The sequence below is a fragment of the Hyaena hyaena genome, unplaced genomic scaffold (genome assembly GCF_003009895.1).
Source record: "Hyaena hyaena isolate Hyena2069 unplaced genomic scaffold, ASM300989v1 scaffold_207, whole genome shotgun sequence".
In the NCBI taxonomy this organism is placed as follows: domain Eukaryota; kingdom Metazoa; phylum Chordata; class Mammalia; order Carnivora; family Hyaenidae; genus Hyaena; species Hyaena hyaena.
Window position 1 is genome coordinate 1,251,929 of NW_024080836.1, and position 14,171 is coordinate 1,266,099.

At 36.0% G+C, this 14,171-nt stretch overlaps 1 long non-coding RNA gene across 1 annotated transcript; it reads right to left on the minus strand.

Moving 5' to 3' along the window:
• Positions 1–559: 559 nt before the first annotated feature.
• Positions 560–1,036, minus strand: LOC120238311. The gene is made up of 2 exons (XR_005530178.1): positions 944–1,036; positions 560–848 (listed from the first exon to the last, which is right to left on the minus strand). It is a non-coding gene; the product is annotated as an uncharacterized LOC120238311 (long non-coding RNA).
• Between the last annotated feature and the right edge of the window lie 13,135 nt (positions 1,037–14,171).

Here is a 14,171-nt window from a genome sequence, read left to right on the forward strand (position 1 = left end):
CGCTGCCTCCACTGTAAGAAGCAGATATATGATCACTGGGTACACTCTATTATGCCATTTCACCCAAACTGTCACTTCAGTAATACCTATAGCACAAGATGTTTTATGTAACAAGAGGGAGTTTCAGTTAGCCAATAATTGTGTGATACATACTCATGGGAAATGTGTTAGCACCAGTGAATACAAGTATTTAAGGTGTTTGGAGAGGTTTCTCTCAGCTGCCTAGTTGTGTACTATGCTATCCTGTAACTGTTAGGATTGTAGTTTTCAGATACATTATGTTAAACTAAGTGTCGCATTTCTAAAAAGGTGGCATTCCTAAAAAGGAAAGGTTACACCACAGACAATGCCAAGAACTGAGCTGCTTGAATGGAAGTAGAGGAGGGAGGGATTGAAGTAGCTGTTAAAGTGAGCTCAGCTTGTTCATTTGATATGTATTTCTTGAATGCTAGGCATTGTTCTAGGCACTGATGGGCTACAGGCGATCAAGGCAGACTTGTCCTCTTTTATTTCATTTGGGGCAGTAAACAAATACAAATGAATAAATGATCAAGACGGATTCAGACAGTGGTAAGTACAATGAAAGAAATACAATAGGATGACGTAACATAGTAAGGAAAGGGGTGGTAGAAAAGATTATCTGGGGAGATGACATGCAGCAGAGGCCTAGGTGACACAAGGGAGTAGCTTTACCCCAAGGCAGGGAAAGACTGTGTCAGGAGAAAGCTGTAGGCCGGAGTGAGCTAGTATGTTTGTGTTTGAGGATGGTAGGAAGGCCAGCACGATGGAAGCATGACAAAGAGGTAACGTGGGATATGACGAGACAGGAAAGACTGGATGGATGAGACCTGTGGATCAAGAGAAGGAGTTCAGAGCTGAACCTGATTGCACACCGGGCCCTCCATTCCTGCGGAACTGCACATGTTCTTCTCCCGTCACCCACCTGTTCCTAGGTGGCAGCTTCAGGTCCACATTCTTCTTTCTCTCACTCTACCTGCTGTTCTGAGGAATCCGCCATCTTTCATGCGGGAAGACTTGATGTCTTTGAGGGATTATTCGAAGAAAATACATACCACGTGGCACATTAGCCCTTTCTCAAAACGTATAACTGTCCCTTATGTGTGGCTATTTCTCAACTAATAGTGTAGTAGGTATGAAAGTAAAATCTAAATATGGAAGCTTTATTTCCTCTCTTAAGGGGTTGGTGCCAAGACCAAATTATCAAAGTGACAGAGTACCTGGGGCCCTTAATACTTTTAGGGGCTCATACAAATGTTTTAGTTTATCTTAAAATCAAAAGAAAAAAAATAGGGGCACCTGGGTGGCTCAGTCGGTTAAGCGTCCGACTTCGGCTCAGGTCATGATCTCACAGTTCGTGGGTTCGAGCCCCGCATCAGGCTCTGTGCTGACAGCTAGCTCAGAGTCTGGAGCCTGTTTCGGATTCTGTGTCTCCCTCTCTCTCTGACCCTCCCCTGCTCACGCTGTCTGTCTCTCTCAGAAATAAATAAAACATAAAAAATTAAAAAAATAAATTTTAGAGAAAATAACATAATGATAATATATTCATCTTTATACCAAAACAGTGATAGAATTTAAGTATTTCTTATGGAAGAAGAGGCCCATGAAGACAGAAGAGTGTAGGGCTCATGAATGTAATAATATGGCTCTGGCTGATACTTACAGGGTAACAGACATTAAGGTACTCCTTAATCTTCAATATAATTATTACTCTGACAGAAAAACATTTTATTTTGTTCATTCTAGTTTATTGACTTAGTGAACTCTAAACTGCTTGTAAACTATTGATTTAGTAAACTCTAAACTATTAGTAAACCCCTAAGAGTGAAAAAAATTTTGTGTATCCCATAGATATATATTAATCTGTAAAATATGTATGAATCTACTAATGTACTATTATATTGTATGAAATGCAACATATACATAGTTATGTAAATAGATAAAGGGCTAGATTAGAGATTAAATAATGATTAAATAATTCTTAAAGTTATTAATGATATATAAAATGTTTGGTTTTAATAAACAAAATATTAAGATACTGATAGTTGTTTTTAGTGAAAACAATGTATTAATTTCTATGAAATTCTTATTTTTACATTTAGTGATCTGAGAGTGAAAATTTCAGCTTTTTAATTAATTAATTTTTATTTTAGAGAGAGAGAGAGCAAGAGTAGCAGAGACAGGCAGAAAAAGAGAGAATCCTAAGGAGGCTCCACACTCAGCAAGGAGCCTGACATAAGGCTCTATCCCATGACCCTGGGATCATGCCCTGAGCTGAAATTAAGACTCGGCTTCTTAACAGACTGAGCCACCCAGGTGCCCCAAATTTCAGCTTTTTTTAAAACCTGGTTTTAAGGGCTAACACAGGTGAAAAAGATACTCCAGAAAAAATCTGTATATTCCAATGGAATAAGTACATCAAGGGAAGTACTTAGGAAACTCTGATCCTCGTTTTTCAGTCTCATCTGCCAATTATGCAAACATTCTGGTGAAATTTGGTAACTTGGTGCTTTTTTGGGTACCAATCGTTTGTTTTTGAAACCTCATCAGAAGCTGTTGCACTGTCATACTTTTAGCAATGTGTTCAGGATCCACTGAAATCATCACTTAGGAGATTTTTTAACAGATTATGCAATGTTATTTTTTTAATTAAGAAGCAGTTTTGAGAGTATTTATAGAAGACATATTTACATGTGCTGTTAAAATGTGGCAAAATCACAAACAATGGAAACATCTCTAAAGGTTCATTTTTAAAATGCTTTTGCTATATTAATGAGACACAGTGAATCACTCATTATTAAAACATCAACTTTATCTTGATGGGATGAGTTAAAATATTTCTTTTTTCAAACAATATCTACAACCTATCATTGCAGCAAAGTTCAGCAAATTTGAGCACTTATTTAATTTGTAAATGAAAAACAGGTAAGCTACCTTTTAATTCAACAACCATTTCGAGTACCTCACAAGGAGTAAACTTCTTTGTATGACAAAACGATTTCGTGCTCATTTTCTTCCTCATTACTAAACATTTAAAGGTTATAATATTTAATATAATACATTTTAAAATTCACTTAAGGGAAAAAGGAAATTGCAATACATAGCAAAATACTGATCGGGTACCCAGCAGTGATGGAGGAATTCTCAAAGAGCTTTAAATGATACAACATACTCTCCGTATACCTTACACCCAGTGTATGATCCATGCCTTCCTGTGTAAATATCTATATTAAAGATTAGGACAGCTTAACTTCTTTTCTATTTTTTTAGACAAGAAATAATTACAAATAGGAGGCTTGATGTTTTCACCTTGTAATATGGATTATTAGACATTGGAGACTACTCTGTTAAATTGCCATTGGGTGTTTCTCATCTTTTTTTTTTTTTTTTTTTTTAATTTTTATTCTAGTTGTCTTCTCCGAACATATTTATCATGACATAGATTTCTTGTCCTATTTTCTGCCAATCAAAATGTTCTTTTAAAATAAATAGGGGTCCCTGGGCGGCTCAGTCGGTTAAGTGTCCGACTTCGGCTCAGGTCATGATCTCACGGTTCCTGGGTTCGAGCCCTGCAATGGGCTCTGTGCTGATGGCTAGCTCAGAGCCTGGAGCCTGCTTCGGATTCTGTGTCTCCCTCTCTCTCTGACTCTCTCCTGCTCAGGCTGCCTCTCTCTCTCTGTCTCTCAGAAATAAATAAAACATTAAAAAATGTTTAAAAAATTAAAAATAAAATAAATAAAGAGATTACAATTTCTAAATAGTCTCTGCATTTATACAGATTCTTCTCAGGGCTTCTTATATTGATTGAAATTTATAACAGAGATTAATTGAAGAAAAATTCTTTCTGCAATTAAAAAGCAATTTGCCAAAGCTTTTATTATTCAAAAAGAACAAGGCTAAATTAGCAAAATATATTCAGAAAGCTATGAAATATGCACATTCTTTTTTTTTTTTTTTTTAAACGTTTTATTTATTTCTAGGAGAGAGAGACAGCGTGAGCAGGGGAGGGCCAGAGAGAGAGGGAGTCACAGACTGAAACAGGCTCCAGGCTCTGAGCTGGCTGTCAGCACAGAGCCCGACGCGGGGCTCGAACCCACGAACCGCGAGATCATGACCTAAGCGAAAGTCGGACGCTTAACCGACTAAGCCACCCAGGCGCCCCTAAATATGCACATTCTTAAGGCTAAGCAAACATGTTTTGATCTTGAATAATAAAGTTATTTTTTTTTACTTTTTTGTTGCCTTCTATAAGAGTATTGCATACTGAAATAGTAGAAATATGTTGTGTTTATCAACCAAAAATATCTGAAGATAGAATAGTATTTCTGTGGCGTTAGCATTATGAAAGGATAAAGAAGCAAATGTTACTTATGTCAAACTGGAAATTTTAAAAAGTAAAATGACATTATCTAACTTACAGAAGATAGGAAACCAGAGAGCAAAGAGGGATTAGCATTTCAGAGACAAAATATTAGAAAAAGAGTACATTAATAGCTGAGATAAGTCATTCAATTGACTATTTTCATTTCAAAGTCTGCTATAACATCAATTGCTAGTAATTCATCTCACATTTGAATCAAAACTTGGCTTAGGACAATATTCCTGAATGTTTTAAGAATTTATTAGGAATCCATTATCCATTATTAGTATTGCCTGTTACTTTATTCAAAACCGTGGGAGAAAGTTTGGGAAAATAAGGCAGTTTTGAAGTAGCATTGTAAAAGAAATTTTTTCAGTAAATGGCCACAAAAAAATTCTATTCAGCTCATCAAATTTGCCTTGGCCTAATCCATATTTACCAGCTTACTTCCTCCTAGCTATTTTCATCATTTTCTATCATTAAACTAAGACAGTAGTTCTCAGTCTTGAAACCAGCAGAAATAACCCCCTGAGGGAAGTAATAACTACTTACCTCTTTGACCGCGCCTCCTCTGTCTACTTTGAGGCTTCTTCTTCCTCCTTCTGCACCCGAAATGTTCCTGAGTGAGGTTAGTTCAAGTCTTTACTCTTTACTTTTCATACCCTTGCCTCTGATAATCTCATCTACCCTATGATTTCAATTATTGCCTCTCTGAGGAAGAATTCTAAATAGTTGACCCTATCTGAGACTTTCCAAGTTACAGGCTCACATTCCAACTTTGTGCTGGACACTTACATTTGGATATACTACAAAACAATACAAATGTAATTATCTACAAAACCAAATGCATGGTCTTCCTACATCATCAGTGTAAATCCTCTGTTTCTGTTAATGCTCAATTTCCCTACCTATGTTGCCTTGAGACTCAGCTCCTTGAATCCTGTCTCCCCTCTTACTGTCCCATCGTCAGTATCATTTCACGCATTACTTTTAATAACGTCATAACTAGTCTCTTCACTTCCAGTCGAGGAACACGTCAACTTGAATCATCATTCTAAAGCATGGCTTTAATCATGTTCTGTATCTTCTTTAAAAACCTTTGTTTCTGACTACTTTTAGAATGATGTTCAGATTCCTTAATCTCATATTCCAGAATTTAATGATGTGTCATACTTTTATAGATCCATTGCCCATCATCCTATAACTTACAGCTTATACACTAAAGTTGAATTTTATTAATGTTCCTTGAGTAGAACATGCAAGACCTTGCTTCTTTACCTTTGCTGATATTGTGTATCCTGTCTCTAGGCTAAAGTACTGAATAACCTTTAAATCCTAGTTCAAATTTAATCTTTTCCAAGAAGCTTTACCTGGTAGCTCCAGCTTAGCTTGTGATCTCTAATTTATTTAGCTTGATTTATTCCTATGGTTTCCATGATGCAATAGAAAGGGTATGGGCTTTGAACTTCTCTACATCAAGGCTCCAAAGTCATTCTTGAGCTTTGTGATAATAGGAAACTTATTTAACTACTTTAATTCTTGGTTTTAACCTCCATAAAATAAGAGTACGACAGCTTACCAAGAAGTTCAAAGGACGTTTGGTGTGATATGATTGATGCCATCAAGAGTGAATCCAATTGGGTAGCTACTTCTCAGTTGCCTAAGGAGGTAGACTTTTCATTCATTCAGATATATTAAATGCCATCTAAGGTCCAGCCACTTTAAAATAGAGGCTGATGAACAAGATAAATATAGTTCCTGCCTTCATGGAGCTAACAGTCCTAGAGTCTAAATTCACCTCAGCCCAGAATCTAGTCTTCTACTTTGGAGAAATGACTTGAAATTGATTGGATTAGTAAATACAACTCTTGCTAAAAATATCCTTAACACTGACATATAAAATCATTCTAACAATTTTTTTTTATACTGAAAATGCAACTGCCAAACAAACTGACTACTTGTCATGGTCTAACCAGGTAGCTGCATGGAATCAGAATGAGAAGGGGAAAAGACTCAAATATTTGATGGTCTTGGGCTCTGATAGCCAGATGGGGCAACCTCTCAAACAGGAAGATGGGTTTTCTTTCTTCATACATGTGTATGGAGAGATGGCACCTGGGATATCAAATCCAAGAGAGATCCCAGAATGATACTCCTCTCCCATTTTACTCAGGTTCCTGAAGAATTTGCAGACAGGTTCTGAAATATTCCTATGGATCTTAAAAAGGTAGGGATGAAAATGCTTGCCACAGATCTCTGCACAAGGCATTTTCTCATGGTGAGGCTGGGGGTAAAGATGAGAGAAAAGGATAGAATAATGAACTATACTTATGAGTCCTCATGTGGCAAAGATAAATCAATGGATAAGAAAGAATGAACTCAATTGAGTATCTGTCCTTAGGCAGGTCAGGGTCAAAAACTAGATTTCAGTATCAAGCCAAAAGAAATGTCATTATTCCCCCACCTCTTTCTAAGTTGTCAATTGTACTCCTGTAAAACCATGTGCTTGCTAATCTATTATTTAAATTTCTTGGGAGGCTGAGACAAGGCCTTGTTTGTCATACTGTTAGAATGCCATCCCTATTAGGCAATACATTCTACATCAATGCTAAAGAAGGAACAAATGACCCATCTTATCCTTAAAGGAAGGGAATACTATCCAGGCATCATCTGCACATTGGATAAGCCCTCTTATGAGAGAGACATTTGGGCATCAGAAGAGGACATGTGACGCAGGCCTTAGATGGCATGAGATTTACATGGTACTAGGTGAGCACTGGAAGAGAGGTTAAAATCTTGTCTCTAGATTCCTCCTATCCTTGTGATATTTGAGAGTCTAATAAAAGAGAGATCCCTCTGACATTGTGGCTAGGCACAAGTGGAAGGGAAAATATAAAATCAAATAGCCTTAACAAAATAATGTTTCTCTGGCTTTGTCCATACTCACTTTGCAGGTCATTTAGCAGCCCTTCACAAAACTACAGAGAACATAATGATCATTATAAGCTGTTAACTATTATTATTATATATTCATCCCTCCATCACTAGGTTCATTCCAAAAACATCTGAAGTGACCTGCACACATACAGCAAGATAACATTAAAAATAACAGCAACAACCAAAATATACAAAAACAAGGTAAAGCCAATACTGATAAGAAGGAAAGGACATGAACTAAAACGAAAGGAAGAATTTGTACACAGAATGCAGAATATTGTAAATGGACTAAAATAGGATACTGAACTTTCTTACACAAGCATTTGAATTTTGCAGGTATATTTTAATTTTCTTGGAAAATCCAAGTTTCTTAGAACCATTAGCAAAAAAGAGAATCTTTAGGAAAATAAGGATATAGCAGCATTTCCTTACAATCAGATCTCCTTAGGCCAAAATCCATGGTGCCTTGCTGGTTTAAAAATCATTACCTGAGATTTCAATTCCTGCAGAATGTTCCTTAAGTAAATTTTCATTTATATTTTATCATGCTTCTCCCTTTCTTCTTTCCTTCTTCCCTTTCTCCTTTCCTTCCTTCCTTCCTTCCTTCCTTCCTTCCTCTAATCCTGATGCTCACTTAAGACATTCCTTCAAGGCTAGCCTCTGCTTTACTTGCATCGATGTTTAAATTAGAGGCACCTAATTTGTTTACATTTAAAAAAATAATAACAATGAGAAAGGAACTATACTCAGCCACTGAAAGTAAATACATTGAAATATAAAATAGCTGCACTTTACATTTTCATCTTAAACAATGGTGGCAGAATCTCTGTGAGTCATATCTGGAGCTCAGAAGTCTTAGAGAGCACAGTTTTGATCTAATAAAGGCAGGCATGCACCCATGTGCTGATAGGCACTCATTGAAAGTCATGCTTCCAGGCCTGGAGAATAAAGTATGCTCCCTGGAGAACTGTTGTGGGTTTTTTTCCAACAGTTTTTTTTTTTTTTTTTAAAAAAAAAAAAAAAGAAGATATTATACTGAATGTGGCTCATAAAAGTGCAGGCTGATAGTTTTGGAGCTCCAAATTTCTTCCCACAAAGCAAGAGAAGCACAGGCAGGCTTATCACAGAGTCACTGAAACATTTTTAGTAAGGGGACTTAATTGGGGCATTATAGGAACTTATAAGCATGCCAAAATTTTTACATAAATCAGGTTGAACATCTGAAGGCTGTGGTAGGAGATGAATGAATAAATTCATAAGAAGTACCGGTAGCTTTGCATGTCAACTCAATTATTGTTCTTAGAAACTTCGTTTTTAATTAGGCATAAGGATTATTTAAAATGGCCACTTGTACAAAAATAGACACATAGACCAATGGAACAGAATTGAGAACTCAGAAGTGGACCCAAAAGTATACAGCCAACTGATATTTGACAAAGCAGGAAAGAATATCCAATGGAAAAAAGACAGCCTCTTTAACAGATGGTGTTGGGAGAACTGGACAGCAACATGTAGAAGAATGAAACTAGAACAATTTCTCACACCATACACAAAAATAAACTCAAAATGGATAAAGGACCTGAATGTGAGACAGGAAACCATCAAAACCCTAGAGGAGAAAGCAGGAAACAACCTCTTTGACCTCCACTGCAGCAATCTCTTACTTGACACATCCCCCAAAGCAAAGGAATCAAGAGCAAAAATAAACGAATGGGACCTCATCAAGATTAAAAGCTTCTGCACAGCAAAGGAAACAACCCACAAAACTAATAGGCAACCAACGGAATGGGAAAAGATAGTTGCAAACGACATATCAGATAAAGGGTTGATATCCAGAATCTATAAGGAACTCACCAAACTCCACACCCGAAAAACAAACAACCCAGTAAAGAAATGGGCAGAAGATATGAACAGACACTTCTCCAAAGAGGACATCCAGATGGCCAACAAACATATGAAACGATGCTCAGCATCCCTCCTCATCAGGGAAATACAAATCAAAACCACACTGAGATACCACCTCACACCAGTCAGAGTGGCTAAAATGAGCAAATCAGAGAACTCTAGATGCTGGCGAGGATGTGGAGAAACGGGCACCCTCTTACACTGTTGGTGGGAATGTAAACTGGTACAGCCCCTCTGGAAAACAGTGTGGAGGTTCCTCAAAAAATTAACAATAGAACTCCCCTATGACCCAGCAATAGCACTGCTAGGAATTTATCCAAGGGATATAGAAATGCTGAGGCATAGGAGCACATGTACCCCAATGTTCATAGCAGCACTCTCAACAATAGCCAAAACATGGAAAGAGCCTAAGTGTCCATCAACAGATGAATGGATCAAGAAGATGTGGTTTATCTATACCATGGAATACTACATGGCAATGAGAAAGAATGAAATCTGGCCATGTGTAGCAACATGGATGGACCTTGAGGGTGTTATGCTGAGTGAAATAAGTCAGGCAGAGAAGGACAAATATCATATGTTTGCACGTATAGGAGGATTAGGAGGAACTTAACAGAGGACCAAGAGGGAGAAAAAGGGGGGAAATGGTGGGGAAAAAGGAGAGAGGCAAACCATGAGAGACTCTTGAATGCTGACAAAAACTGAAGAACTGATGGATGTAGGGGGGAGGGGGGAGGGGCATGGAGGAGGGCACTTGTGGGGATGAGCACTGGGTGTTATGTGGAAACTAATTTGACAATAAACTATTTGTAAAAAAATAATAATAATAAATAAAAAAATAAAATAAAATAAAATAAAATGGCCACTTGTGGCAGAAGGCCACTTACCATAAGATAATGGGATCTCTAATAGATTGTGTTCCTATGAAATAAGTCCAGCACTAGCTGGCCTTAGTAGCAACCTCTATCTTAAAAGAACTTAAACCCAGGGGTTGACTTTCTCTTCTAAAAGCCACTGAAAAACTGCATGGCTTTTAATTCAGATAGATAACTAAGCCTTTCCCACAATTGATGAACTGCTTTGCTAGTATAGTTAGCATTATGTGTATGGGAGGGCGTGGCTACAAAAGTCCTATTTTAATAGGCCAAGATCTGATAAAAATGCTTCATCAAATGAAGCATTTTGTCAATTTTAGAGAATAGTGGAAAGGCTGAGCAACTTTTTATGCTCTCTTGAGGGCTAAGACAGTAGAGCACTATAGAAGTGGAGAAAGGAGTCTTAGTTAACACCCTTTGACATGGGATGGGTCACCAAGAGGATGTACTCTAGCAGTGATGGAGAATCAGAGTAGGTAAGTCTTTAGGAGACTTAGAGCTCAGCTTTGAATCATCTCCAGATGAGGTAACTCCAGAATGCTAGTTCTTTTAGGATCTAGGCAGAAGCAAATATAATTCTTTCTAAAGGAAGCAACTAGCATCATCCCAAGCCTTCAATTATTTCTACAATTATTGTGCAAATTAATGTCAGGTAAGCAATAAAAGTAAATAACCAGGTGCACCAAGAGACAATAAGGCATGGATAAAATGTAACAGAAACAGCACATGATAGAGAAACACAGGGGCTTCAAATATTGGCATTATCAAACACATATTCTAAATAACACCTATTATTTTCAAGGAGATAAAAGACAAGCTTGAGAATTTCATTGGGTATTTAGAAGCTAAAAATAGGGTAACCAAAATTATGTATGAATGGGTGAGCTCATTAATATCTTGGGCTCAGCTGTCAGGAAAAAATACTTAGAATAAAGTACAGGGAAATAAAATTGTTGGTAATACATAAAAGAACAGGATGGCACAATGATAAGGTCTAAGATAAGTACAATTAAAATCCCAGAAAGGGAGAAAAGTGAGAAAGGGGAAGAAGCACTTGTTAAAAGAGAATGTCTGGAAACATTTCCAAATTCACAAAATAATATTATGTCACAAATTCAAGACCACTTACAAACTGCAAGAGAAATAAATAAAAATAAATCCTTGTCTAAGTACATCGCAGTGAAATTGCTGAAAACCAAGAAGAAAAGAAAATCTTAAGAGTAAGGGGGAGGAAGGATAGAAGTCACATTACTTTTAAAATAATTGACAATTCAACTGGGTTGATTTCTCAATATAAATAATTAAGCCAGAGCAATGGAAGGATACATTCAAAATGCTGTAAGAAAGTAGGCCAACCAAGAATTCTATAGCCAACATGACATACTTTAAGTAGGAATGTGAGCAGAAAAGAATATTACACAAATCCTATGCTTCTTCATAACAAAAACACTCATAAACTAGGACTGGAAGTGAACTTTTTCAAGTGATAAAAGGCACTTATGACAACCAACAGTTAACATCATATTTAAGGCTAAATGATTGAATATTTTAGCCTTAAGATGATAAACAAGACAAGAATATTTGTCCTCACTACTTCTATTCAACATTGTACTAGAGGTTCTATGCAGGACAATTAAGTAAAAGAAAAAACAAAAGAAGAAGAGGAAGAAGGAGGAGAAGGAGAAGGAGGGAAAGAAGACGAGGAAGAGGAAGAAGAAAGGCAGGGCAAGGCAAGGCAAAGCAAGAAAAGAAAAGAAAAAAGAAGAAAAGAAAAGAAAGACAAAATAAAAGGTATCCAGATTGGAAATGAAGAACTAAAGCCATCTGTATTTGCAAATGACATGAACTTGTATACAGAAAATCCTAAGGAACCCACTAAGATCAACAACAAAATCCCCCCAAAACTATTAGAACTAATAAATGAGTTTAACAAGGTTGCAGGATACAAGATCAGTACACAAAAACGTATTTATATAAATTAAACTATAAAAACTAGGAATGAAAAATCCAAAAATGAAATTAAGAAAATAATTCCACTTACATTAGCAAAAAAAAGATAAGATACTTAGTAACAAATTCATGAAAAGTCATATAATATTTATAATTGGAAAACTACAAAACATGGTTGGAAGAAACCAAAGAAGACCTAAACAAATGGAAAGATAGCCCATGTTCATGAACTGAAAGGCTTAATATTTTTAAGAAGAAACTACTCCCCAAATTGAACCAGAGATTCAGTGCAATTCCTATGAAAACCTCAGCTGGCTCCTTTGTAGAAACTGACAAGCTGAGTTTAAAATTCAAGAGGAAATTCAAGGGACACTGAATAACTTAAAAAATCTTTAATAGGAAGAACAAGTTTGGAGGATTCACAATTCCCAATTTCAAAACATACTACAAATCTACAATAATGAAAACAGTGTAGTAGTAGCAAAAGAAAAACTTGTAGAACAATGAATTAGAACTGAAATTCCAGAAATAAGCCCTCAAATTCATGATCAATTAATTTTTGACAAGGATCCCAAGATACTTCAATGAAAAAAATTAGTCTTTTCAATAAATAATGCTGGAAACAACTGGATATGGTAATGTAAAATAATAAAGTTGGACTCCTTTCTCACACTATATATAAAATATATCATAGATTTAAATATACAGGCAAGAACTCTGTAACTCCTAGAAGAAAATATAAGAGTATATCTTTGTGACCTTGGTCTTCTTAGATATGACACCAAAAGCACAGGTATGAAAATAAAACAATAAACTGGACTTTATTAAAATTAAAAACTTTGTGATTCAAAGATAACGTCAAAAAAGTGAAAAGACCCCCCACAAAATGGAAGAAAATGCTTGCATATCACAAATTATATGCAGAATATATAAAAATTTTTTATAACTGAATAATAAAACGATAAATAACTCAATTATAAAGTGGGGAAAGGCTCTGAATAGACATATCGCCAAAGATATACAAATGGTTAAAAGGCACATGACAGGGTGTTCAGCACTGGTAGCCCTCTGGGAAATGCAAATTCCAAACCATAAAGAGGTATTACATGGTACCCACTGGAATGGCTATACTGAAAAGATAGATAATGACAAGTGTTAGTCAGAATGGGAAAAAAAGTGGAACCGTTATACATTCTTGGTACGAAAGTAAACTGGTACAGACATTTTGGAAAATAATCTGGCAGTTCCTCAAATGATTAAACATGGAGTTTTCATATGGCTCTGCAGTTATGAAAAGAAATGAAAACATACATCCACACAAAAACTTGTACACAAATACTCATTGTGGCACTATTCACAATAGTCAAAAAGTGAAAAAATCCACATATCAATCAATAGATTAATGGGTAAACAAAATGTACCTTCATATGACAGAATATTATTCCTCAATTAAAAAGGAATGGAGTACTGATACATGCTCCCACATGTATGAAACTTGAAAACTTATGCTAAGTGAATGAAGCCAGTCATAAAAGACCACATATTGTATGGTTCCTTTTATATAATATGTTCAGAATAAAAAGTCTATAGAGACAGAAAGTAGATTAGTGATTACCTGGGATGTATGGGTAAAATGCAGAGTGACTGCTAATGGGTATGGGCTTCTTTCGGGGTTGATAAAGATGTTCTAAATTTGACTGTAATGTTGGTTGCACCGATCTGTGTATATATCAAAAGCCATTGAATTGTAATTTGAAGTGGTAAATTATATGGTATATGAACTGTATCCCAACATAGTTGTTATATGTAGAAAAGTGAAGGTGAAGTAAAAACATTTTCAGACAAACAAAACAGATAATAACCAATGGATTTGTCAGTAGAAGAAATTGTAGATTATAGTTTGATGATTTCAGATAGAGTGAAGACCAACAATAAGGTAAATATATGAGTAAAAACAAATAAGTATTGACTGTGTCAAATAATGTTAATGATGCCCTATGGAGACACAAAGTAGATGAACACAGGTAGAGATCTGTATACAAAACAGTGGCGTAAAAGTTGAGAGCAGGGTAAATAGAGATAAACTGTTCTAGGATTCTTACATTGTCTGGAAAGATAACAAAATG